A 27,435-nucleotide genomic window follows, 5' to 3' on the forward strand; every position below is an offset into this window, starting at 1 on the left:
GAGGAAATTATCAAAGAGAACTGCCCAGACGTTTTGGAAACAGAGGGTAAAATAGACATTGAGAAAATTCATCGATCACCTACTGAAAGGGACCCTAAAATCAAAACGCCAAGAAATATAGTGGCCAAGTTCAAGAACCATCAGACAAAGGAAAAGATATTGGAAGCTGCTAGAAAAAAACAATTCAGATATGGAGGATCCACAATAAGGATAACACAGGATCTAGCAGCGTCCACATTAAAAGAACGCAGGGCCTGGAACATGATATTCCGAAAGGCTAAGGAACTTGGTATACAGCCAAGAATAACTTACCCAGCAAGAATGAGCATCGTTTTCCAGGGAAGAAGATGGACATTTAACGAAATAAATGAATTCCATCTATTTTTGATGAAAAAACCAGACCTACATAAGAGGTTTGATCTTCAAATACAGAACTCAAGAGACTTCTAAAAAAGGTAAAAAGAAATCTTGAGAACTATACTTCTGTCAAAAAAATATGTAAAGAACATATGTACAATTTGTCTTAGAAAATAGAGGTGGAAAGGAGATTATATCATAAAAAAGTACAAAGTGGTGGTACTACATCTCATGAAGAGGCAAAGGTAACCTATTATATCTGAGAGAAAGAAAGGAGGGAGATGAACATAGCGTGTATCAATAGACATATTCGATTTATGGTGAAACTTCTTCCACTTCATTGAAAAGTGAAAGGGAAGGAGTAAGCTAAGGGGAAGGGAATACAGTAATTTTGAGGAAAAGGGGTAAAATAAGGGGAGGATCTTTAAGGTGGGGGAGGGATCCTAAAAAGGGAGGGCTGTGAAAAGCAAGTGGTGTTTACCAGTTTAATACTGGATAGGAGGGTAAAAGGGAAGGAAAGGGGAAAAGCATAAGCAGGGGTTAATAGGATGGCAAGCAATATAGAATTAGTCCTTCTAACCATAAATGTGAATGGGGCAAACTGCCTCATAAAGAGGAAGCAGTTAGCAGACTGGATTAAAAGTCAGAATCCTACTATATGTTGTTTACAGGAAACACACCTGAAACAGGATGAGACATTCAAACTAAAAGTAAAAGGGTGGAGCAGAATCTATTATGCTTCAGGCAAAACCAAAAAAGCAGGAGTAGCCATCCTCATCTCAGATCAAGCAAAAACAAAAATTGATCTAATTAAAAGAGATAAGGAAGGGCATTATATCCTGCTAAAGGGAAGCATCAATAGTGAAGCAGTATCAATATTAAACATGTATGCACCAAGTGGTGCAGCATCTAAATTCTTAAAAGAGAAATTAAGAGAGCTGCAAGAGGAAATAGATAGCAAAACTATAATAGCGGGAGATCTCAACCTTGCACTCTCAGAATTAGATAAATCAAACCACAAAATAAATAAGAAAGAAGTCAAAGAGGTAAATAGAATACTAGAAAAGTTTGATATGATAGATCTTTGGCGAAAGCTAAATGGAGACAGAAAGGAATATACTTTCTTCTCAGCAGTTCATGGAACCTATACAAAAATTGATCATATACTAGGGCATAAAAACCTCAAAATCAAATGCAGTAAGGCAGAAATAGTAAATGCATCCTTTTCAGACCATAATGCAATCAAAATAACATTTAATAAAAAGCCAGGGGAAAATAGACCAAAAAATAATTGGAAACTAAATAATCTTATACTAAAGAATGATTGGGTAAAACAGCAAATCATAGACATAATTAATAACTTCACCCAAGAAAATGACAATAATGAGACATCATACCAAAATGTGTGGGATACAGCCAAAGCAGTAATTAGGGGAAGTTTTATATCTCTACAGGCCTACCTGCATAAAATAGAGAAAGAGAGGGCCAACGAATTGGGTTTACAACTAAAATTGCTAGAAAAGGAACAAATTAAAAACCCCCAGACAAACAGAAAACTTGAAATTCAAAAAATAAAAGGTGAGATTAATAAAATTGAAAGTAAAAAAACTATTGAATTAATTAATAAAACTAAGAGTTGGTTTTATGAAAAAACCAACAAAATAGACAAACCCTTAGTAAACCTGATTAAAAAAAGGAAAGAGAAAAAGCAAATTGATAGTCTTGAAAATGAAAAGGGTGAACTCACCACTAATGAAGAGGAAATTAGAACAATAGTTAGGAGCTACTTTGCTCAACTTTATGCCGATAAATTCGATAACTTAAATGAAATGGAAGAATACCTTCAAAAATATAGCTTGCCCAGATTAACAGAGGAAGAAGTAAGTAGTTTAAATAGTCCCATCTCAGAAAAAGAAATAGACCAAGCTATTAACCAACTTCCTAAGAAAAAGTCCCCAGGACCAGATGGATTTACAGGTGAATTCTACCAAACATTTAAAGAACAACTAACTCCAATGCTATGTAAACTATTTGAAAAAATAGGGATTGAAGGAGTCCTACCAAATTCCTTCTATGACACAGACATGGTACTGATACCTAAACCAGGTAGATCGAAAACTGAGAAAGAAAACTATAGACCAATTTCCTTAATGAATATTGATGCTAAAATCTTAAATAAGATATTAGCAAATAGACTTCAGAAAATCATCCCCAGGATAATACACTATGACCAAGTGGGATTTATACCAGGAATGCAGGGATGGTTTAATATTAGGAAAACTATTAGTATAATTGACCATATTAATAATCAAATTAATAAAAACCATATGATCATCTCAATAGATGCAGAAAAGGCATTTGATAAAATCCAACATCCATTCCTACTAAAAACGCTTGAGAGTATAGGAATAAATGGAGTATTCCTTAAAATAATAAGGAGCATATATTTAAAACCTTCAGTAAACATCATATGTAATGGTGATAAACTAGAACCTTTCCCTGTAAGATCAGGAGTGAAACAAGGTTGCCCACTATCACCATTACTATTCAATATAGTACTAGAAACTCTAGCCTTGGCAATAAGAGCCGAGAAAGAGATCCAAGGAATTAGAGTAGGAAATGAAGAAATCAAATTGTCACTTTTCGCAGATGACATGATGGTATACTTAGAGAACCCCAAAGACTCTGCTAAAAAGCTATTAGAAATAATTCAGAATTTTAGCAAAGTCGCAGGATACAAAATAAATCCACATAAATCCTCAGGATTTTTATACATTACCAACACAATCCAACAGCAAGAGATACAAAGAGAAATTCCATTCAAAATAACAGTCGATAGTATCAAATATTTGGGAATATATCTACCAAAGGAGAGTCAGGAATTATATGAGCAAAATTACAAAACACTTGCCACAAAAATAAAGTCAGATTTAAATAATTGGAAAGACATTCAATGTTCTTGGATAGGCCGAGCGAATATAATAAAGATGACAATACTCCCCAAACTAATCTATTTATTTAGTGCTATACCAATCAGACTCCCAAGAAACTATTTTAATGACCTAGAAAAAATAACAACAAAATTCATATGGAAGAATAAAAGGTCGAGAATTGCAAGGGAACTAATGAAAAAAAAGTCAGAGGAAGGTGGTCTAAGTGTACCTGATTTAAAGCTATATTATAAAGCAACAGTCACCAAAACCATTTGGTATTGGCTAAGAAATAGACTAGTTGATCAGTGGCATAGGTTAGGTTCACAGGACAAGATAGTGAATAAAAATAGCAATCTAATCTTTGACAAACCCAAAGATCCCAAATTTTGGGATAAGAATTCATTATTTAACAAAAACTGCTGGGAAAACTGGAAATTAGTATGGCAGAAACTAGGCATGGACCCACATTTAACACCACATACTAAGATTAGATCAAAATGGGTCCAAGATTTAGGCATAAAGAACGAAATCATAAATAAATTGGAGGAACATGGGATGGTTTACCTCTCAGACTTGTGGAGGAGGAAGGAGTTTGTGTCCAAGGGAGAACTAGAGACCATTATTGATCACAAAATAGAACATTTTGATTACACCAAATTAAAAAGTTTCTGCACAAACAAAACTAATGCAAACAAGATTAGAAGGGAAGTAACAAATTGGGAAAAAATTTTTACAGTTAAAGGTTCTGATAAAGGCCTCATCTCCAAAATATACAGAGAATTGACTTTAATTTATAAGAAATCAAGCCATTCTCCAATTGATAAATGGTCAAAGGATATGAACAGACAATTTTCAGATGATGAAATTAAAACTATTTCCACTCATATGAAAGAGTGTTCCAAATCACTATTGATCAGAGAAATGCAAATTAAGACAACTCTGAGGTATCATTACACACCTGTCAGATTGGCTAAAATGACAGGAACAAATAACGATGAATGTTGGAGGGGCTGTGGGAAAACTGGGACACTGATGCATTGTTGGTGGAGTTGTGAAAGAATCCAACCATTCTGGAGAGCAATCTGGAATTATGCCCAAAAAGTTATCAAAATGTGCATACCCTTTGACCCAGCCATACTACTACTGGGCTTATACCCCAAGGAACTACTAGAGAAGGGAAAGGGTCCTGTATGTGCCAAAATGTTTGTGGCAGCCCTTTTCATAGTGGCTAGAAGCTGGAAGATGAATGGATGTCCATCAATTGGAGAATGGTTGGGTAAACTATGGTATATGAATGTTATGGAATATTACTGTTCTATAAGAAATGACCAACAGGAGAAATACAGAGAGGCTTGGAGAGACTTACATCAACTGATGCTGAGTGAAACGAGCAGAACCAGAAGATCATTATACACTTCAACAATGATACTGTACGAGGATGTATGCTGATGGAAGTGGATTTCTTCAACATAGAGAAGAGCTAATCCAATTCCAATTGATTAATGATGGACAGAACCAGCTACATCCAGAAAAGGACTGGGAAATGAATGTAAACTGTTATTTTTACCTTCTGAATCCAATTCTTCCTGTGCAACAAAAAATTCGGTTCTACACACATATATTGTATCTAAATTATACTGTAATATATTTAACATATATAAGACTGCTTGCCATCAGGGGGAGGGGGTTGGGGGAGGAAGGGAAAAAATCTGAATAGAAGTAAGTGCAAGGGATAATGTTGTAAAAAATTACCCATGCATATGTACTGTCAAAAAATGTTATAATTATAAAATAAAATAAAAAATTAAAAAAAAAAAAAAAAAAAAGAACTGAATCAGTCTACTCTCTCTTAAAAGCAATTTGAAATTATTTGAACAAAGTGATTAATATGTCTACAACTGACTCAGAGATATCACTACTACTAAGCAAGGAGATCAATAGAAAATAAGTAAATGAATTAATCTCTACATACAAGAAAATATATACAGTGTCCTCTTTTTTAATAGCAAAAAACTAGAAATAAAGTAGGCATCTATTAGCTGGAAAATGACTAAATAAATTGTGCTACAGGAAAGTAATTAAATATTGCTATTCCACAAGCAATTATTAATATGAAGAAACATGAAAAATATATATGAACTGATACAAAGTGAAATAAATAGGACAAGGACATTATATATAATAATTACAATATTTCAAACAGAAAGAACAATAAAACAATCTGAATCCTGTGAAATTATAATGACCAGACTTGACATCTTAAGAGATATATGAAAAGATACCTCCCTCCTCTTCTTTGCAGAGGTGGAGAAGGGGGAGTAATGGAACACTACATATATCACCAGACTTTTTCCATGTGTTGTTTGTCTTATTGAACTATTTCTTCTCCCTCTTTTAAAGAATTTTTTTAATATAATGGAGCCCTCTGGGATGGAGAAAGCAGGGAGGAAGAATACAGTGGAAAATAAAGGTAATGTGAAAATAAAAGATATAATAAAATTTACTTTTAAATGTCATAAAATAATGAAACATTTAATTGAATCAGTCTCACTATAAATAATAGCATCTGGGAAGGATTCCATTGAAAGGAAAATCCTAGGATGAAAAGCTTAGAACTAAAAAGGTCCTTAACTTGCAATCCAAATTTCTAGCCCAAACTTGTCATTTTTCAGGTAGAGAGAAAGTAACCTACTCTTGGTTACACAGTGAGTGAGCAGCCAAGCCAATCCTGAACACTTGTCTTCTGTCTTTCTCCTTACTATGGACAAAAGGCTTCTCTGTAATGTCCTTCAGCACACCGATTGATCTGTTTTCCCAACTTACAAAACAGAATCAAAATGGGATAAAAGAAAAAAATATTAACTGTGAATTCAGTGGAAGTGGATTCAAACCCTACTTCTAACTCCTTTGCTTTATTGAATTCTACTGAATTATTGAAGCTTGGCACAGGGCCTAGCATAGAATAAGTAGTTTAATAAGGGCTTGTTGAATGATTGAACTTATTTCACTGCCTGGAAATCATAGCTTACGTTTGAGTAAGGGGCACTATAAGTCAGAAAATCTAGAATGAAATTCTAGTTCATCAAGTGACTTCAAGCAGTCATTTCCCTGAATCTTAATTTTGTTTTGTTTTAATATGTTAGATGGGTATAATCTTGACTGCCTCATAAACGTATTAGATAAAATAATTAAAAGGGATAAAGTATGAAAACTGCTTTGTAACTATGATGCTCCATATAGAAGCCAGCTATTATTATGCATTTGCAGCATGACAAGGATGCTTCTTAGAATGGCTTCAACCCCAGAAGTCTGGCCAGTCTCAAGAAGGAAGAAAAGTAGGGCATGAGTCTTGTGGTTTAAGGGGAGTCTGCAATATGAGTACCTTTCCAGGGGAAGAGAGAACAACATTGGCTTGAAGCCCCAGGCACCCTGCCTAATGGCCTGGCTACTTGGAGATATGCCCAGCATGCTTTGGGAGTGATGTCCTTTCTCTCCATCCCAATCATCAGCCTCTCCTATAACCTGAGAGAGTCAGCTCTAATCAATAAATTTCTTCCCAGAAGTGAGGACTATTATACATTTTTTCCTCACCTTGACCTCTTAAAACCCTTCCTTTTCCTTCAAAGCTAGCTTCTTCATCAGGAGTTCTTAATCTGTTGAACAAGAACTTGATTTCAGAAGGTCTGAGAATTTAGAGCAAAATGAAGAGGGTGCTAGGCCTGCAGTTAGGAAAACCTGAGTTCAAGTGTGACCTCAGATGCTGATTAGCTGTGTGACCCTGGACAAGCCACTCAACTCTGTTTATCTCCATTTCCTCTTTTGTAAAATGAACTGGAGAAGGAAAGGCAAATCACTCCAGTCTCTTTGCCAAGAAAACTTTGTGGATAATTTGGTCTACAGGGTCACAAAAAGTTTGACACAACTAAACAAGAAGAAGAAATTGTCTTTCAAAAAAAGCATTATTCTGAATAGGGATTCATAGTCTTCCTAGACTGTCAAAGAGATCCAGAACAAAATATAGTAGAGAAAGAGGGGCTAACAACTCCTGGTCTACAGGAAGCTTTTTCTGATAAACTCGGATGCTTAGTACCTCCTTGCTAGTATTTATATTGTAAATGAAGCATCTAAGTGACAGTAAATAAAGTCCTAAGACTCTCTGATACGGACTTTTGATACTACTATAATAATACTTACTATCTAGCATCTACCTCCCAAGATTATTGTATAGAGTGAATGAGGTCATGTCAGGTTAAGCACTTTGCAAACCTTAAAGGGTTATATAAATGTTAGTTGTTATTTTTTAATAAACATTATATCTTGGGTAACGGCCCTCCCCTGAAGGCCTTCAGGGTTGTATTTCTTACTTCAGAGAAGGTTGTCTCAAGATTCGGACAGAAGGGCAGGATTGTCCCTCATGTAGGGAGTTGTGGAGGATCTTGAGAGGGAAGAGAGAGGCCATGTGGGGCAGCAGCAGGTGATAGCAACTAAGCCCCCATGGGAAGTGACCTCTACATGAAACGGCAAGAAAATCTTTGACTATATTGTGGCAGTTTTATGGTGTGTGAGGTGTATGGTGTAGTTTTGGAAACTCACTCTGGAGGCTGGAGTTCTAAAGAAAAATTGACTTTTATATCCTGTCTTTTTCAGCAGGTGCAACTGACATCAGTTCCCAATGGTTTCCTTTCATTGTGACAAACATTGCATTTAATGAATCTGTAAATCTTATTCCTCATAAACATTTATGGTCTTTCCTGGTCTCACATTTCCTGATGTCTTTTTGTTTGAACCGAGAGAGTGAGAAAGTCCTAGGAGCTACTGGTCCAGGGCTGAGCTCTCAACTGCCCAGCCTATTGTTAGAGAGTTTTCACTCCTTAACTGGGCACATAGTCTTAAGCCACTCATAAGTTTCATAACTACATTTTCAAGGGCAAAACTATTTTGAACTTGGGACCTTTAAAAATCTGTCTCATCAGAAATGAGCCCTTAGGGTTACACTGGTATATAATGGTATATATGAATGCTGTATCTTCCAGGAGGACATGAGCTCCTCTTGGATGGGGCTTGTTTCATTTTTTTCTTTTTATCCCTGGCTCTTAAAGTGCTTGACACATAGAAGGCACTTTTAAAATGTTCCTTGATTGATTGAACGAATTGTAATTCACAACCTCCAAGTCTGGTATGGATAAGTGGGCAATTGCAACCCACAGCCCCAAGTTCAAGATGATCACCCAGTAATCCCCCCTCCCTCTCTTTCCCTCTCTCTCTCTCTCCCTCATAAATCTGTTCTTCTCTTCTCCAGAAGCAGGGGATATGAGTGGGGCAGAAATCAGGTTATGGGCCCTAGGATTTTCCAGTAATATGTCCCAGTATTGAACTAAATGCCCTCACTGAGTGCCTTTTGGCTGGGCAATAAGATCCATTTGGCAAGGCAGAGACACCAAGCTGAGTGTAATCCTTCCTCCCCTTAACCCAGAGTCAGCATTTCTAGCGTTGTCGTGGCTCCTGAATGACTGCCAGAAGTCCTGCCCGGCCCCCAGAGCAGCACTCAACAACCCTGGGCACTTAGCCCTACAAAAGACACTGGGAGAGAGGGGAGAGGAAAAGAATCAATAAATCATCAGCTACTATATCTGGGAAGCTAGTGCAAATAATTTAAGGTATTTGAAACCAAGATACTGACTGCACCTAGACTTTATATTGCCATACAGTCACCTCTTGATTATCCACATAGTGTTCATCCAAAAGGGCAGCTAGGTGACACAGGGGATAACCTCAGACACTTACTAGCTGTATGACCCTGGAAAAACCACGTAACCCAATTTGCCTCTGTTTCTTCATCTGTAAAATGAGTGGAAAAGTAAATGGCAAACCACTCCATTATCTTTGACAAGAAAACCCCCAAAAGGGGTCACAAAGAATCAGGTATGACTAAAATGATTGAATAACAACAAAGTTCACCCAATAAGCAGCAGAACTGTGACAAATTTCCCTCCTTCTCCCGGTGCTTTCCCAAGATACCAAACAAATGGATGTGGTCTACAACTGGCCTTAAAGGAAAAGTAATTAAATTAGGGTCAGAAACTCTGGATTCTAATCCCAGATTCACTGCTACTCCCTATCTCTGACGCCCGGGACAAGCCACATTACTGCAGGCCTCAGTGTCCTGGTCTCAAATAAACGAGGGGTGAGAATATGATTTCTCTCAGGTCCCTTCCAGCTTTAAAATTCTATGCTTTCAGCCTGTCCCTCAGCACTGAAACAGCATATCCTACTGGGTAGAGTGCTGGGTCTTGAGAAAGGGCTGGTGCCCAGCCTGCTTCTTCTGATCTTTCTTAGCTGTGTCAACCTCCATCCCCTTTATAACTCTTCTGTAAAATGGGATATCTGTAGTATCAAGTATGGGTTGGTACTTGCCTCACAGGTTGTCCTGAAGCTCAGAAGTGATATATGTAAACTGCTTTGCTTAGAAGTGTTTCCTGACTATCAGTTATGTACTACTACTCTCTAGCATTGGGAACCTGTGAGGGCCTAGCTAAATGATGGACCGTGGTTCACTCACAGGTACCCAATGCCTCAGATTAATGGCATATAATAGTCACTAGTGCCAGAGATTTAGGAGTCTTTAACTGATTGCCTGGCTTACAGGGGGATGTCGGGAATGCCCAAGCAATGCACATCCCAGATCTACCACTTACTAACCTTATAACTGTGGGTGAGTCACTTAATGTACCTAAGTTTCAATTTCTGGATAATGTGGATAATAGCTACACTGTCCATCTCAAAGTGTTGCTATGGGGACTGGATTAGGGACTGTTTCACTTTTATTTTTATTTTCCTAGTGTCTTGAATAGTGCCTGGCACATAGTAGGCCTTTTATAAAGTCTCTTTACTTCACAAATATGGTACAAAACTGAACTTTACAATCATACTTCATATTTTTACAGTACTTTCAGGTTGATAAGATGCTTCCTTCAGAGCAAGGCAGACTAAGCAAATACTATGGCTCCAGTTTTTCAGAAGAGGAAATAGATTGAGATCAAAATAACTTATTCTGGGAAACACAACTCTTTTTTTGGAGCAAGGATTTGACTCAAGTCTCAATTCCAAATCAGCTATTTTTCTGCTTATTATGTCACAGCACCCACTTCATTTAAATTGATATTTTCCAGTGTACCTTGTGTCCTGCACATAGCTTGAGTTCAGTAAATATTTGTTGAGTTCAATTGAAGACAAGAGACTCAAATGACTGAATTCTGAAAGAAGGAAGAAGAGAGGCATAGGAAACGAGAATTTGAGTTTATTGGTTTATGAGGAAGCAGAATAGGTTTTTAGTATGGAAATTTCTTTCCATTTGTTTGTGGTCAAAAGAAATATGTAACATATTATTGCTTGGGTATTTTTTAGAAGCAGCTTCTCCTAATGACGAGAGGGCCAGCTACAGGGACAGAAGGCCTGCTCTGATACTCAGACTGTGGATTGGGTAAAATTATTTTATTTCTCAGTGACCCACATCAACTCTCTAACCTGGGTTCTTAACCTGAGACCTACAAATATCTTGTTTTAAATTTTTGATGATTATATTTCAATATAATTGGCCTTCTTGGTAATTCTAGGTAATTCTAGATATTTAATTTTAGTCACTTAAAAACATTATTCTGAAAAAGGGTCCACAGCTTTCCCAAGATTGCCACAAGTCATGGCACAAGAAGGCTTAAGAATCCCTGACTCAAGACCATAAGTTACAGAGTCTATGTTGCTTCCTTGAATAAAATGTAAGCTACTTGAGAAGGACTGTGATTTTTTTTATCCTTGGTACCTAGCACAATATTGTTCATTCATCCATTTTCAAAGATGTGATTTGGACTGAATTGTGCAGAGTTGCACCAAGCCAACAGCCCCACTCTTTCTTTCAGAGTCATCAAAAGTCAGCAGCAGGACAAAATCAAGACATGCTTGGCCGGAGATGCAGAGGATGACCTTGGTGTCTTCAATGCCTGAGACCAAGCTCTAAGCCTCCATGTATCTGCTTCAGCTGCCGTCATGGCCACTGAAATCAATTACTCTCATTCTTCCATCCTGCCATAGTAATATAGTAGTTCACTTAATAAATGCTTGTTGATTTGCTGGAATGAGCTGACTTAGGAATAGTGAGACTGTCGCCCCCCTTATCAGTTTTCAAATAAAGAATGAATGACTACTCATTTAAGTAGATGTGGGTTTTGTCAGCTGTGCCCTTTGAGATCTCACACAAATTTGGAGAACCTTGAAAATGAAAGGGTTGAACTAGAATTATCTCTAAGGTCCCTTCCATATCTAATATTCTTTTATACAGTGCAAACAAACGAGATATACAGATGTAGTGAAAATGGCATTTAAGAATGAGAAGAGTTGGTTTTAAGCGTAAATGGTACCATTCACTGCCTATGAGTGAATTAACTTAATTTCAATTTCCTCAATTAAAAATGGAGATAAATATTCTTGTACTATCCTCTCACAGGGCTGGTAAAAGGAAAATGCTCATGTAAATGTGAATTGTTTTCTCTTGTTTATTCCACAGTACTGCTCAAGGTACTTAATAAATATCTATTGTTCCATGGTATTGTCTGTCCTTTGTTTTCGAAGAAGACCATGATATCAGGGATGTTGCCATGTGCAAGTGAATTGAATTTGAGTAGGGAGGACTGATCCATGGAACAGAATGAAGCATCCTTGACTAGATCAATCATAGCTCTATAATCCCAGACTACTGGCCCATGTAGCTGCTCCCTCTCTCTACAGGAAAAGCACCAAAGGATGATTATTTGCATTATAGAAATGAAGTTACCAAGTTACCAAACCCTTTACCTTAAAATTACCAAATACTTTACATACATCCTTTCTCTGGAGCCTTGCAGTAATCCAGTGAGGTCATTAGTGCAAACATACTGCATATTAACACTTGTAAGCTCCTTGAGGATGATCTTAATAGACCTTTATATTTCTAGCTTCTCAACACAGAGCTCTGAATACAGTAGGAACACATTAAGTATATATAAATTAAATAACCATTTTATAAATGAAGAATCTAAGATCAGATATTAAGTGACTCTGACCCATGTTCAGTGATCACAGACTTAGTGCTCTTTCTACTAAGCTTAACCCCATCACTTCCTGCATTCTAATCATCTGGAATTTATTAAGCACTTGCTATGTGAGACAAAAAAATCCCAACAACAACAACCCTTTCCAAAAAGGTGTGTATATATATATATATAGGATAGATAGATAGATAGATAGATAGATAGATAGATAGATAGATAGATAGATAGATACTGATTCCAATATGGGGGATGGTAGGTTGAGATACAACAAAGATATATAGATATATGTATATGTGTGTATACATATATGCATACATATATATGTAAATATATCCATCCCCTTCACAATGTAAATCAGCAGATCAAAAATGAAAAACACGTCCAAGAACAGAAGCAGGAAACAGAAGGAGGTCAAGTAAAAGAAGTAAATTAGGGAAACATCTGGTGCAGCTGCTCTAGGTTCTTCCTTTTTTTTTTTTTTTTTTTTTTTTTTTTTTTTTTAGCCAGAGTTTCCCCAATCATATTTTTTTTCCTCTGTGTGTCTTGCTTAAACAAACAAAACAAAATCTTCAACCAAAGGGATTGTTTCTTCCTTGTCCATATGAAAAAGGAACCCAACTTCTGATTTAGATCTACTTCTAATTTCTGTTTCTGAGTTACTTTAGAACATTAGAGCAAAAAGAAACTGCTTAGAGATTACTTAATCTACTTCAGCCTCAATTTCCATATTTATAAAATGGGGGAAATAATAGCTATCTCTCAGAATTGTTATGAGGCTCAAGGGAGAAGACATATGCTAAGTGCTTTGTAAACTTAAAAGTGCTATATAAATGCTAGCTTTTATTGTCATTATCATCTCATCAAAATCTTTGATAGATTTTTTAAAAAGGAACAACATAGGCCCAGAGAAGTCACTTTCCCAGGGTCACACAGCTAGGAATACAACCAGATTTAGAATCAAGCTCTTCTAACTTCATAGTACCTTATTATTTGCATTGTTCCAGAATGTCTCCCTTGTCAGAGGGCATCTACCCAGTGTGCATTTGAAGTCAGATTATTAGAAAGTCTGTCCATAGCCAGGAAGGTGTCCTGGTAAAAACACATGAGAAAACATGGAGGATGGGACCTTTATGAGCCAAGGGCATGACGGCTGTCTTCAAGTATTTAAAGGCTTACATTTGGGAAAAATTACATTTTATTGGGCTCAAAAAGCCATTAGGAGTCAGTTTTGATTCCTTATTTTCTAAAAATTAGGGTTATCAAAAAGTGGAATGCACTGCCTAGGCAGATAAATAACTCAGGGGTTTTTCTCCAGGAACTTAGCTTCTCTCTCTCCTTCTCCCTCTCTTTTTCCCTCTTTCCTTCTTCCTCTTCCTTTCCCTCTCTCTTTCTCTCCCTGTTCCCCACTCTTTTCTTCTTATTTCTCCCTTCCCTCCCCCCTCTCTGTTTCTCTCTGTGTTTCCCAGGGCCAGCTCCATCAGGAAGGTTCCAGTGTTCCCTGTCCTTATCTCCCCCCTTTCTGTTGCTCTCTGTCTCTCTTTGCTCTCTCCAATTTCTCTTCTACTTATTTACATGTATTGTGTAATCCCTACAGAAGATCATAAACTCCTTGAGAACAAATATCTTTGTTTCCCTTTGTATTCCCAAACTCTAGTCTAGAACTTGATACACGGCAGATGTCTCATAGGCATTTGTTTTTGTTGACTGTTGTAGGGGGGAAATTACTGTTCAGTTGAAGAATCATGCCCCAAAATGTCTTCTTTCTATCACAGAGACCACCAATCCTGGTCATGCAGCACACACAAACTACCCAGAGACGATACAGATCAACTCTCAGACTTCCAAGTCTGGATCATCCAGACCCCCCTACCCCTAACCTCTAACAGGGGGCTCTTCTGACCTTCCATTCCCACCCAGAGCACTTGCACAAAGCAGCCCATCCCGAGTAAATGGCCAAAGTCCTGATTCTCAGCCAGACTCACAGAAATGGGGCAGGAGAAGTGGACCCACTTCCAGCTTTAGGGCCAAGGCCCATCTAGTACGCATTAGAGGGAACGGGAGCGCAGGTGAACAAGAGCCTGTGTGGAACAGGAAAAGAATACTCAATCTGTTGGTGTCAGGCCTAGTCTGCACTTATACTGGGAGCCAAAGTGGCCACGGTCCAGCAGCCTTAACTAAGCCCAGCAGCTGTGTTCTAACAGGAGAAGTCAGTGGAGCATGGAACCCTTTTGCCAGTAATTGTTCCGCCTCTGGGAGGGCAGGTGCATCGCTGGGGAGCTTCACTCCGTCAGTAAGTAGTTATTAAGCATTGACTAAGACCCAGGCCCTGTGCTAAACAAGCAGAGGGACACACACGAAGTCCCTCTCTGTGGAGCCAAGAATTAAGAGGCTCACGGTCAAGTCGAAAGCAACTGGCATCTAAAGCAATTCATCCTTTATAACAAACGCTCACTAAGAAGGTAACAAAAATCAGCTCATTTTTATCTGCAGATAAAGTCCTTTATAAAAGCACAGACGACAAAGAAACAAGGCTTAAAGAAAGGCAGACTTTTTAAGAGTCACTGGACATTTGAAGTGCAACAAGGGCCTGGGCCCTGTGACCTCCAGAGCTAAGCATAATCCCATAACAGCTGCCGTTCCTTCTAGAAACACAAAGGTTTTTGTAATGTGAAGAGGGAAGGCAGACTGGTGAGCGGACATAGCAGCTGTGGGCAGAGACTTCCGGCTCAGGCTGGCTTCAGGCCCAGCTCCTGCTTCATAGTCCCTTGCCTCTGGTCACCTACTATGATATTGGGCCCAGAATGGGACCAATCCCTGGCTTCCATGGGATGAAGGCCTGGAGGAGAACCGGGAGCCCATTAAACTAGATTGTCAGGCAGGATGCTGGTGATGCTGGGTACACAGCCCAGGGACCTGGCTCTCTGTGGCATGAGACCAAGACCTGCCAGCTGGCTCTCCACTAAAACAATGTGCTGGTAATAATAAATACAGCATTATTCCAGTCTGAAACACCAGCATTAAGCAGCTGGCTCTCACAGCTCACATGGATGAACCAGATGGGAGAGAAACAAATGAGATTCATTCATATATATACATATTACATATATATGCATAAATTATAAATTATATAAATATATGGTGTGGTGGGCTTCAGTTTAATTGTTTTTTTTACCTGAAATAAGAAAATATTTGGTACATTTTGATTATCTAATGGACAGTAGTTTTGAATCCTGATTGACTATGAACATGCCACCAAATATTAATGAAATCCCCAACTACCAGAAAGACATTGACCTTAGGTAAACAGAGGCTAAAGTTATTCCTAAAGTAGGTTACATGAAGAAGCAGTCATATATAACCAACAGCTATCCTGGTGGACTGCCTAGTAGAAGTGATAGAATATTCAGCCCTATGCTGGTAAATATGTTAGCAAGTGTTAGCAAGTTAAAAATGTAAAGTGCTCTTTTGTCTTTTGAGTCTGTCTTCTTTCACAACATAATTATTATGGAAATATGTTTTGTGGAATTTTACATAAATAATCTAATGTCAAATTATTTGCTACCTTAGGGAAGGGAAAAATGACAAAGGGAGAAAATTTTGGAAAGTGATTAAAGCCAAGTAAGAAGTGAGACAGAAAATGCCTTTTTTTACTTAGTCAAAAAGAAAGGAAGGAAGGAAGGAAGGAAGGAAGGAAGGAAGGAAGGAAGGAAGGAAGGAAGGAAGGAAGGAAGGAAGGAAGGAAGGAAGGAAGGAAGGAAGGAAGGAAGGAAGGAAGGAAGGGAGGAAGGGAGGAAGGGAGGAAGGAAGGAAGGAAGGAAGGAAGGAAGGAAGGAAGGAAGGAAGGAAGGAAGGAAGGAAGGAAGGAAGGAAGGAAGGAAGGAAGGAAGGAAGGAAGGAAGGAAGGAAGGAAGGAAGGAAGGAAGGGAGGAAGGGAGGAAGGGAGGAAGGGAGGAAGGAAGGGAGGGAGGGAGGGAGGGAGGGAGGAAGGGAGGAAGGGAGGAAGGGAGGAAGGGAGGGAGGGAGGGAGGGAGGGAGGAAGGGAGGAAGGGAGGAAGGGAGGAAGGAAGAAAGGAAGGGAGGAAGGGAGGAAGGAAGGAAGGAAGGAAGGAAGGAAGGAAGGAAGGAAGGAAGGAAGGAAGGAAGGAAGGAAGGAAGGAAGGAAGGAAGGAAGGAAGGAAGGAAGGAAGGGAGGAAGGGAGGAAGGAAGAAAGGAAGGGAGGAAGGGAGGAAGGAAGGAAGGAAGGAAGGAAGGAAGGAAGGAAGGAAGGAAGGAAGGAAGGGAGGAAGGGAGGAAGGAAGAAAGGAAGGAAGGAAGGGAGGGAGGGAGGAAGGAAGGAAGGGAGGGAGGAAGGAAGGAAGGAAGGAAGGGAGGAAGGAAGGAAGGAAGGAAGGAAGGAAGGAAGGGAGGAAGGAAGGAAGGGAGGAAGGAAGGGAGGAAGGAAGGAAGGAAGGAAGGAAGGAAGGAAGGAAGGGAGGAAGGAAGGAAGGGAGGAAGGAAGGAAGGAAGGAAGGAAGGAAGGAAGGAAGGAAGGAAGGAAGGAAGGAAGGAAGGAAGGAAGGAAGGAAGGAAGGAAGGAAGGAAGGAAGGAAGGAAGGAAGGGAGGAAGGGAGGAAGGAAGGGAGGAAGGAAGGGAGGAAGAGTAGGGAATGCTCTGACATATTTCTGAAAATGATGATCAGAATATTGAAGTACAAGAACCATAAGGAGATACACAATATCCAAATGAGAAAGTCCTAGGGTATAAAAAGAACATGAAGATGTGATTGCTGAGCAAATCCTAGCAAATGGAAGAAGTGGCACATAAAGACTGCAGAGGGCTAACATCTTTCTGTTTTTTTGAGGAAAGGAGGAATGTTTACTTAACTTCACTTATCTGGGATGTAAAACAAATGGGGGTAGAAATGAGTAAGAGAAAGGAGTACAAAGGATGGTGGGTTGTAACATGGAGTAGGGAAAACTGAGCAGAGATGATGCATAGTCCAGCTAATGACACATTTCCACCCTCCCATCCCACAAATATTTGTCCTGTGCATTACCTAATCTTTCAAGAGACTATATTTATAAGTCTATTTTAAACTAAATTCCACCAATCTCTTCCATTAGTGAAAATTAAGAATTGACTCTAGACCTAGAACAATACATGGGCAGATCCAAAATTACCCAGGAGAGCCTTTCTCTCTCCTTTGGAGGAGGTTAACTCCTCCAAAGCCCTATGGACACAGTTCTTTAGAAAGATAGATAGTCCAATTACAAGGTATGCTTTGGCAACTGACCCAGAAAAAGACCCCGACATGGGTAGTCTCATTAAGCTGTTGCCTTTCTGCTTCAAAATCCAGTACATGTGGCTTAGCTCCCAGGGGGATGTGCCTGGAGATGCTAATTTTTCCCCAGAGATGCATGAAAGCCATGTGCACAGGGAATAGCTTATGGTGGACAGGTCATGGAATGGCCCTGAGATACTTTGCTATTGGGAAATCATGGGCTAGTGACCAAGTCTTCAATTCATCTGCCCTAGAGGAGGATGTTCGTGCCTTCTAAAGGAGGTTTAACTAGATGATCTCTAAAGTTCTTTTCAACTCTCATATTCCCTTTGTATATTCCTTATTTCTACTTATTCCAAAATAGCACATCTGAGATGGCCATGTGTAGCTCTAATTACAACTCAGGGCAATGGAATAGATGTGGGAATTGAAGTCTCATGAAGTCACAGGAACTTTCTAGGTTTACAAATAAATTGATAATTATAATCTAGCAATATAATTTTGTAAAAATATTGTGAGACATGTGTAACATATGTAGGATTTTTTTCTGTCTAAAGGAGGAGGTGGGGGGGAAAGGAAGGAGAAAAGTCTGAAGCAGGAATTTTGCAGGGGTGAATGGTGAGGGCCCCCTTTACTTGTATTTTGAAAATAAAGAGATATTATTTTGGGTGGGGAGGTTTGCTGAGGCAATTGGGGTTAAGTGACTTGCCCGGGATCACACAGCTAGGAGGTGTTAAATATATGAGACCAGATTTGAACTCAGGTCCTTCTGACTTCATGGCTGGTGCTCTCTCCACTGTGTTACCTAGACATCCTGAGAGCGATTAATTTTTTTTCTTTTTTTTTTTAATTAAAGCTTTTTATTTACAAAACATATGCATGGGTAATTTTTCCAACAGTGACCCTTGTAAAACCTTTTGTTCCAAATTTTCCCCTCCTTCCTCCCACCTCCTCCCCTAGCTGGCAGGTAGTCCAATACATGTTAAATATGTTAAAATACATGTTAAATGAGAATTAATTAAATATATATATATATATATATATGAGAATCTCCACGATACTATATTCAAGATGAGTGTGGGGGAAAGGAAATCTATTTCTGTCTTGACTCCCTCTCAAAAGATTAGGCACATTAGCCAGAATCAAATAATAAAGCATACAATTGAAATATGTTAATAAAATAACCAATAGGAAAACCTATACAATAACGTCATTCTTTGCCCATAATAAAGTAATGGGAAATAATCATTTCCTTCTACTCTCTCCTCTTGTGAAGTCTAGTATCAGTGGGGAAAGGGGGAAAAATTGAGGTGGGAGAAAGGGTGAAAGTTTTTCCCTACTGTAAAATGAGATGATCTCAAAGTTCTCTTCTGACTTGAAATCTATGATCGTGTTGCTGGAAGGGAGACAGGAGGGGCATCAGAACCTGTTGGGGTATTGCAGTGATACCAGATGATGAATGAGGGACTGCTGTAAGTGGAAATAGATTCAGAAGGACAGATGCAAGGAGATGCTGATATGCAGATGATGGATGCAGCACTTGAGTACAATTTGTATGAGAATGAAAGTAAAGAAGAGGGAAGCAGCTAATGATCTTAAGATTTAAAACATATTAACACACATGACACAAACAATGATGCAATTTTGGATGGTGGGCAATGTGTCCAAAAAAATAAAATTTTAAATGTTAATATTGATATAATAAAGTTGGTACTAGAGATAGTGGTAAAAAATGTCTCACTTTCCTTTTGATGCCTATAAGATGCTATAGGTGGTTCAATTGCTAGAGCTCTCTCTGGTCCTGGAATCAGGAAGTCTTGAGTTCAAATCCAACCTCACATAATTACTGGGTGACCCAGGCAAATCATTTAACACCTTTCTGACTCAGTTTCCTCAACTGTAAAATAGGAATAGAAACCCCTACTTTTGAAAAAATCAAATGAGATAATATTTGTAAAGCTCTTACCATATCATCTGGCACAGTTGATACCTAAATACCCTCCTTCCTTCATTCTTGCCTCCTTCCACTCTTCCTTCCTCCTCTCCTTTCTCCCTTCTTTCCTTCTTTCTTTTCTTCTTTCTTTCATTCTTTCCTTCCTTCCTTCTTTTCTTCCTTCCTTCCTCCCTTCCTTTTTCCCTTCTTTCCTTCATTCTTTCCTTCCTTCCTTCTTTTCTTCCTTCCTTCCCTACTTCCTTCTATAATTGAGCCTAATCAGAGCAATACAGAAATAATAGGATTTTAGTCACTAGGTGGCAACAATGACATTATTCCAGGCAGAGGGAGGAGGGGGAGGGGGTAACTGAGTGGTGGGAAGAGGGTGATGTTTTTGGCTGGCTGTTACAGCAGATGCACCGGATTAACAAGAGAAAGCCATTTGGAAGCAGAAGAGAAGAAAAAAGCTGGATTCAGCAATAACGGCTCACATGCACTTAAAACCTTTCAGTGCTTTCACAAAAATATCTAAAGTCAAACCAACTCAGCTTGCAAAAGGCTCTAGGGAGCCTTAGCCTGAGTCCTTAGCCTGAAGAACATTTTTTGCAATTCTGGACACGTGACTTTGCCAAGATCCTTTCTTGCCTGAAGCAAACAAATATGTTCTTTTTAAATGTTGGCTACAAAATTATTACCTTTTGCTAATTTCTTGTTAATTGACCTTAGCATATGTGAAAATCCCAGACAATGGCTCCCTTTTTTCCTTATAAAATAAATTCCTTAACACTGATTAAGATTCTTTTAAATGTATTTAAAATAATAATTAAATGCTTCAAAGGGGGGAAAAAGCATTTTGATTTCCTTTTATACTCATGTGGGTTATATAATTCTAAGCAAATCATTTAATTTCTCCTTTGAATAATCTAATCCTTTCCTCCTGAAGAAGCTGAGGCCCACTGTAATTGAGTGTCCTTGCCCAAAGTCACACAGGAGGGAATGTAAAGCCAAGAATAGAATTCAGAACTTCTAGTACAATGCTCTTTCCACTGTACCACGCTGTCTCTTTTTGCTCACAATCCTGGAAGATAAAACCACTGTGAACCCATTATCACAAACAAAGGAAATGGTCCTGAGTTATGGAGGATTTGGTAGGACTGTCCTCTTCTTGGCCCTATTTTACTCAAGCCAACATTGAAAAATTGGCTTGTCTGCCTCCTTTTTCTCCTTCTTGCCACCATACCCAGAGAGCAGAGCCAGAGGGCAGCTCTGTTCTGTCACGGGTGAAGAAACTCCTTTAATTGATAGAGATATCTAAACTACCTACTTGTTCTTATACAGGAAACAGAAGGAACTGGTTCAGGCTGCCTTCCTCTCCAGGTCAACAATGTTCAGGGAAGCATTTAATTGAGCCTTCAAGTAGAATAAAGGGGAGAACATCTCCCCTCTCACCTGTTACCATTTTAAGCTTTGTTTTCTGTGTATATGATTTCATTCATCTAAGTAACTTCCAGGAAGAACATTTCTCTTGCCAATGCAGACTCACAACTATTCTGCAATTTCTGATCCCTTAGGAGGAATTATGTGACAAAAGCTAATCTGTGTCAGAATTGGGGTTTGCACCCAGATTTTCCTGACCCTTTCTTGGTGAGCTTTTTCCAGGGTAACCTGAGCTGTCTACTATTGAGGGAATGCCTCTCCCAACAAGCTACTTTTGTCTTTCTGTATTTTATTGCCTGTTCATTCTGCTTTAGTTTAGCCTTCCCTCACTTAAATCCAATTTCCTTGCATGTTGTGGGATTGCTGATGTCATGGTCCTCTTTGAGAACAAAGGACCAACAACAACTTCTGTGAATAGGAATAACAGCTACCCCACTGGGGACTTAACTAGAACTGGCCAGTTGAGCAATAGCTCTTTTTTTTTTCCTTTCTTCTATTTTCTTTCTTGTTCTGTTTTTTTTTTCCTCTTCTCTTCTTCTTCTTTTCTCTTCACTTCCATCTGTCTACAAAGGGTATCGTATACACTTACCTTACCTATGCTATAGCCAAAACAATGTAAATTTTGATCACTGAAACCTTGCAAGATATCTTGGGATTTATGGCCTAGGACTATGCCTTAAACCCAAATCACTCTGGCTCTTATTGAGCCACTAGTCTCAGGTGGAAGTGATGAGGAGTAAATGATGAGGAGTAAATTGTGGTCTAAACAAAGATGGGTCAGTTGCTTTCTCTCTCTCCTTCCTTCCCCAAAGTAACCAATGGCGGGTTCGGCAGCAAAGGAATTTGCTACTTAATGCTGTATGGAAACATAGTCTTTATTGATTAGAATGGAAACACCGGAGAGCTGGTGGGCAAAATGGCTGCATGGTACAAGGCCAGTTTGCAAAGAGCAGATCCCCGAGTTCTCTCTTTTATGCAGTGATGTAAATAAGATAAGGATTCTCTTGTTATCTTTTGGGGACAGACAGAAGTCTCTTCCCAAAAAGGAATTTCCTGATGCCATTTGGTCTATCTGAGCAGATTAGAATGGGGGCTGTAAAACCCCGGCCAGCTCAGATAGCCCAAACTAGTTTGACCAGATCTTGTATCAAAGGTCCAAGTCCCAAAGGAAGTTGGAGATCAAACAAGGAATATCAAGGGGCTACCGCCCCCAACAGAAGGTTTCAGGCCAAGTCCCTCTTGTTCATTGTTGGAGCCCTGAGTCAGAGTGAAAGTTAATAGCAATTGTTTCTGTTCTGGCCAAAAACCCTGAGAGTCTTCCCCTCCCAAATTGTGATATATAAAGACATATAGATTATAGATAGATAGGAGTTGTGAAAGAATCCAGCCATTCTGGAGAGCAATCTGGAATTATGCCCAAAAAGTTATCACTGTGCATACCCTTTGACCCAGCAGCGCTACTACTGGAATTATATCCCAAAGAAAGACTAAAGAGCGGAAAGGGACCTGTATGTGCCAAAGTGTTTGAGGCAGCCCTTTTTGTTGTAGCTAGAAACTGGAAGAGGAATGGATGTCCATCAATTGGAGAATGGTTGGATAAACTATGGTATATGAAGGTTATGGAATATTATTGCTCTGTAAGAAATGACCAGCAGGAGGAATACAGAGAGGCTTGGAGAGACTTACATCAACTGATGCTGAGTGAAACGAGCAGAACCAGAAGATCATTATACACTTCAACAATGATACTGTATGAGGATGTATGCTGATGGAAGTGGAAATCTTCAACATAGAGAAGAGCTAATCCAATTCCAATTGATCAATGATGGACAGAATCAGCTACACCCAGAAAAGGCACACTTGGAAATGAGTGTAAACTGTTAGCATCTTTTGTTTGTTTGTTTTTCTTCCCAGATTATTTTTACCTTCTGAATACAATTCTTCCTTTGCAATAATAACAACAACAAAATTCAGTTCTGCACATATATGTTGTACCTAGGATATACTATAAGATATTTAATATGTATGGGAATGCCTGCCATCTAGGGGAGGGGGTGGAGGGAAGGAGGGGAAAAACTCAGAACAGAAGGGAGTACAAGGGATAATGTTGTAAAAAAAAAAAAAAATGTACCTATGCATATGTACTGTCAAAAAATGTTATAATTATAAAAATTAATAAAAAAGTAAAAAAAAAGATTATAGCTAGATAGATAGATATGTATTTAAATATAGCAACCCCTACAATATATACATATACATATATATGTATATGTGTGTATATGTATGTGTGTATTTTTATTGAGGCCATTCTTTGCTGCATTTTGTACCTATCCTTACTCTCTGAATGGGTGCAGCCTCAGTCAAACTGAGACCTGTTGAAGATCTTAGCTTAAAAAGGCCAAGGATTCCCTCTGTATCCAGGGCCATCTCCAGTCATCTGGATCTCTATCTGGCCCCTGGACCCAGATGGCTCTGGAAGGGAAAGTGAGGCAGGTGACCTTGCCCAGCCCTCCGGCATTTAAATCCAATTTACTTGCAAGTCATCATATCACCTCCCTGACATTAAGGTCTTCTTTGAGAATGAAGAACAAACAACTGTTTTCCTTAAGTCTCAATCCAACAATTTAGTAGTTGGGAGCACTGGGAGCTAGAATTATCTCCATTTTACAGTTGAAAAAATTGAAATAGACAGAGTTTAAGTGACTTGCTCAGAGTCACAAAATAAATTAGGGTCTGTGGCTGAATTTGAACTCAGGGTTTTCTGATTTCAGGCCCCCGAGTCTTATCCACTGGGTTGCTCAGTTATCACCTTAAAGAATTCTTAGAAAATTAACATCTTAGGAAGAAAACAGGTAAGTAAACGGTGAATATCCTTTGCCCAAAACTATAGAAGCAGCAGTGGAAAGTAGACCTCCTGCTGTCCTTTGCCCAGGGCCCACCACCAGACAGAGTGCCTTCTAGGAATTCTTGAGAAGATTGAAGGATGCTTAGCTGGTAAAATCAGAGAGACAGAACTAGGTTGAGCCCCACTCGAAGCACCCATCACTTCTTCCCTAATCCTAGTGCACCGTGGGGTGAGCCCTGGAGCAACACAAGCCAAGAAGCCAGGCTGATGCTCACAGATTCCTCCCTCTCCGTCCCATGCACGTCACAATGACCACACTAGGGCACTGCGTACATGAACAGATGTTGGAGCTCCTACAGTTACTCTGAATGTCCTTCCCAGCTAAGCCTTCATTCCTTCAGGGGACTTTCTAGAAACTTTTTTTCTTCAAGGATCTTATCTTCAAACAACCACAACACTCTCTATCTGCCTCATATACTAATTTTCCGTCTTTTCCTTGGTTCTCAGCCAATGGAAAAAAAGGTTTTCTGTCTTGGATTGAACTGGGATCATCAAGGAGGATCATAGAAGTTGATGAAAGGCATCTCAATTACATCTCTCTACTTCCATGAAAAACAGCTATCAGCCCACCTGAGAAGGAGAGCTATCTGGGAGGAGGGAGGAGAAGGCAAAAAGAAATAAAGAGACAGACTCCTAAACCAGAGTAACCTGAAAGAAACAGAATAAGCACAAAGAAGATGCCAAATGTAATTATGATGGAATATTGTTGTTCTATGGGAAATGATGAGAAGGATTCTCTCAGGAAAACCTGGAAAGTCCTCCATGAACCCAAGCAAAGTGCAATGTGCTGTGTACAAATAGCAATGTTGTAGGATTATCAGCTGTGAATGACTTTGCTATTTTCAGCAATATAATGATCCAAGACTACGCTGAAGGACTTAAGATGAAAATGCTATCCATACCCAGAGAAAGAACTGATTATGTCTGAATACACACTAAAGCATACCTTTTTTTTTTTTTACTTTATTTTCCTTGAGGATTTTTTTAAGGAGGGAGGAGGATGGGGATCTATGTTTTCTTTTGCAATGTGACTATTATGGAAATGTTTGCATAACTTCAATGTGTTTTCTCAATGGGAAGAAGGTGGGAAGAAAGGAAGGGAAGGTGGAACTCAACTTTTTAAAAATTGTTTTACATATAATTGAGGAAAATAAAAATATTAAATAATTTTTAAAAAAGAAAATACTAATTTTTTTAAAGTAGACACCAATATGCTATAATCCTAGCTTTGGGAGAAAACATGGAATAATGGATGGGGAACTAGCCTCAGAATCAAAATAACCTGGCCTCAAGTCCCTCCTCTGACAGATACTCCTTGTATAATTCCAGGAATAAGTTTTCAAATAGTTATTGGCCAACATTAGTGGAAGGAATTTCCTTACCAGGAGTTCCCATAGTTTCAGATTTCCCCCAAAAAAATTATAACAATTATTGTTCTTATTATCAGGGTGATATTACAAAAGGAAAATAGAAAGATGAAAAAGGAGAGGGAAAAGATAAAAGGAGGAGTGAGAAAGGGAAAAGAAAACTATATAGAGGAAAGAAAGGAAGGAGATTTTATGATATAAGAAGATGGAAAAAGTGATCCATCTACATTTACAAATGTTATTGGGTTCAATCATTTTCAGTTATGTCTATCTCTTCATAACCCCATTTGGGGATTGCCATTTTCTTTACCAGATCATATTTTACAGATGAATAAACTGAGGCAAACATAAAAATTTATGAAAGACTTTGAATTCCAGAAAGTTTTATATTTGATACTTCAGGCAATAGGGCACCACTGGAGTTTACTGAGTTGAGGGGTGACATGGTGACATGGTGAGAGCTGAACTTTAGGTAAATAACATTTAGTGACTGAATCAAGGATGAATTGAAGTGAGGAAATACTTATAGCAATAAGAACAATCAGCAGGCTATTATAATAGTGCAAGTATAAGGTGATGAGAGTTTGTACCAGGTTGATTTGAAAGAGAAGTTATGAGGATAAAATCAACAGATCTTGAAAACAGATGGGGGAGGCGGGACATAGAAAGTGAGGAATCAAAGATGTCCCCTAGGATGGGATCGTGGATGACTGGGAGGATGGTGATACCTTCCACAATAACAGGGAAGTGAGGAAGAAGGAAGGCTTTGAGAGGAAAGACAATGAATTCAGTTTTTGACATGTCAAGTTCAAGATGTTTCCTGGACAACCAATTTCATGTGTCCAAAAGACAGTTGAATATATAAGAATGGAGATCAGCAGAGGGTTAAATAAATTTGAGCCATCAACATAGAAATGATAATTAAATCCTTGGGATCTGATGAAAAGAGTAAGTGAAGTAGTATAGAGAAAGAAGAGGCTTTAAGACAGAACCCTTGTAGAACATCCAGTAAGCAGATATAACCTGGATGAAAATCCAACAAAAAAGTCTGACAAGTCATAGGAGGAGAACCAGGAGAAAGCAGCCACAAAAAAACTAGAGAGAAAGTAATATCAAGGAAAAAGCATTTTGCTCTATCAGCATAATCTACATAAGGGTCTAGAAGGATGAGGATTAAGAAAAAGACATTGGATTTGGTATTTAAGAAACTGCTGGTAATTGTAAAGAGAGCATTTGGTTAGGTGTCAAACTATAGAGAGTGAGAAGAAAGGAAATTGAGGCATTTATAGTAGAAGACATTTTCAAGGACTTTATTCACAAAAACAGAGGAGGGATATGAGATCCTATGGGATAAGAAGGAAAGATGAATCAAAAGAGTAGTTTTTGAGGGCACTAGGGAAGCAGCTAGGAGATAAAGAAGTTTAAGATAAGGGAGAGTGGTGATGATGGAGAAGGAGGGATGTAATTGGATAACTTGAGTATACAGAAGGGTTTGTTAGATAGCTAGGTGGTACAATGGATAGAGATCATTGGAATTAAGAGTCAGGGAGACCTCAGTTGAAATCCAGCCTCAGAACATTTGCTAGCCATGTACCTCTGAGCATATTACCTAACCTCTGCCTTCCTCAATTTCTTCAACATAATAATACCACCAGGCTGCCTCCCAGGATTGTTGTAAGAATTAGATGAGATAATATTTGTAAAGCATGTAGCACAGTACCTATATGAGCATATGTGTTAAGCATAGCTGACACATATTAGGAACAACATAAATACTAAGTAGTAATGGTAATGTTTTGATAAAGAAAGGGCCTCCTCTTCATGAGAAAAATGATGAAAGAAGAGATAGTGATAAAAGGTTTCTAAGAAATGTAAATTGAGGAGGAGGGGAGAAGACAGCCTTCTCAGAGAATGGCTTAATTTTGTCAGTAAAATATGAGGCAAGGTTCTCAGCTGAGAGGATGAGGATAAGGGGAAAGAAAACCATGGAAGATTTAAGGAGAGATAAAAAAGGTTTGAAAGACTGAATTGATTTTGTTGTTGTTGTTGTTCAATCATTTTCAGTTATGTCTAATTCTTCGTGATCCCATCAGGGTTTCTATTGGCAAAAATACCAAAGTGGTTTGACATTTTCTTTTCCTTCTCATTTTTTATAGATGAA

General features: G+C 38.7%; 1 protein-coding gene across 1 annotated transcript in view; it reads right to left on the reverse strand.

The window, feature by feature from the left end:
• Positions 1–27,435, reverse strand: part of SMIM35 (small integral membrane protein 35) — a 60,047-nt gene that overhangs the window by 17,615 nt on the left and 14,997 nt on the right. The window lies entirely within an intron of this gene.

This window comes from Sminthopsis crassicaudata, chromosome 3, assembly GCF_048593235.1.
Source record: "Sminthopsis crassicaudata isolate SCR6 chromosome 3, ASM4859323v1, whole genome shotgun sequence".
In the NCBI taxonomy this organism is placed as follows: domain Eukaryota; kingdom Metazoa; phylum Chordata; class Mammalia; order Dasyuromorphia; family Dasyuridae; genus Sminthopsis; species Sminthopsis crassicaudata.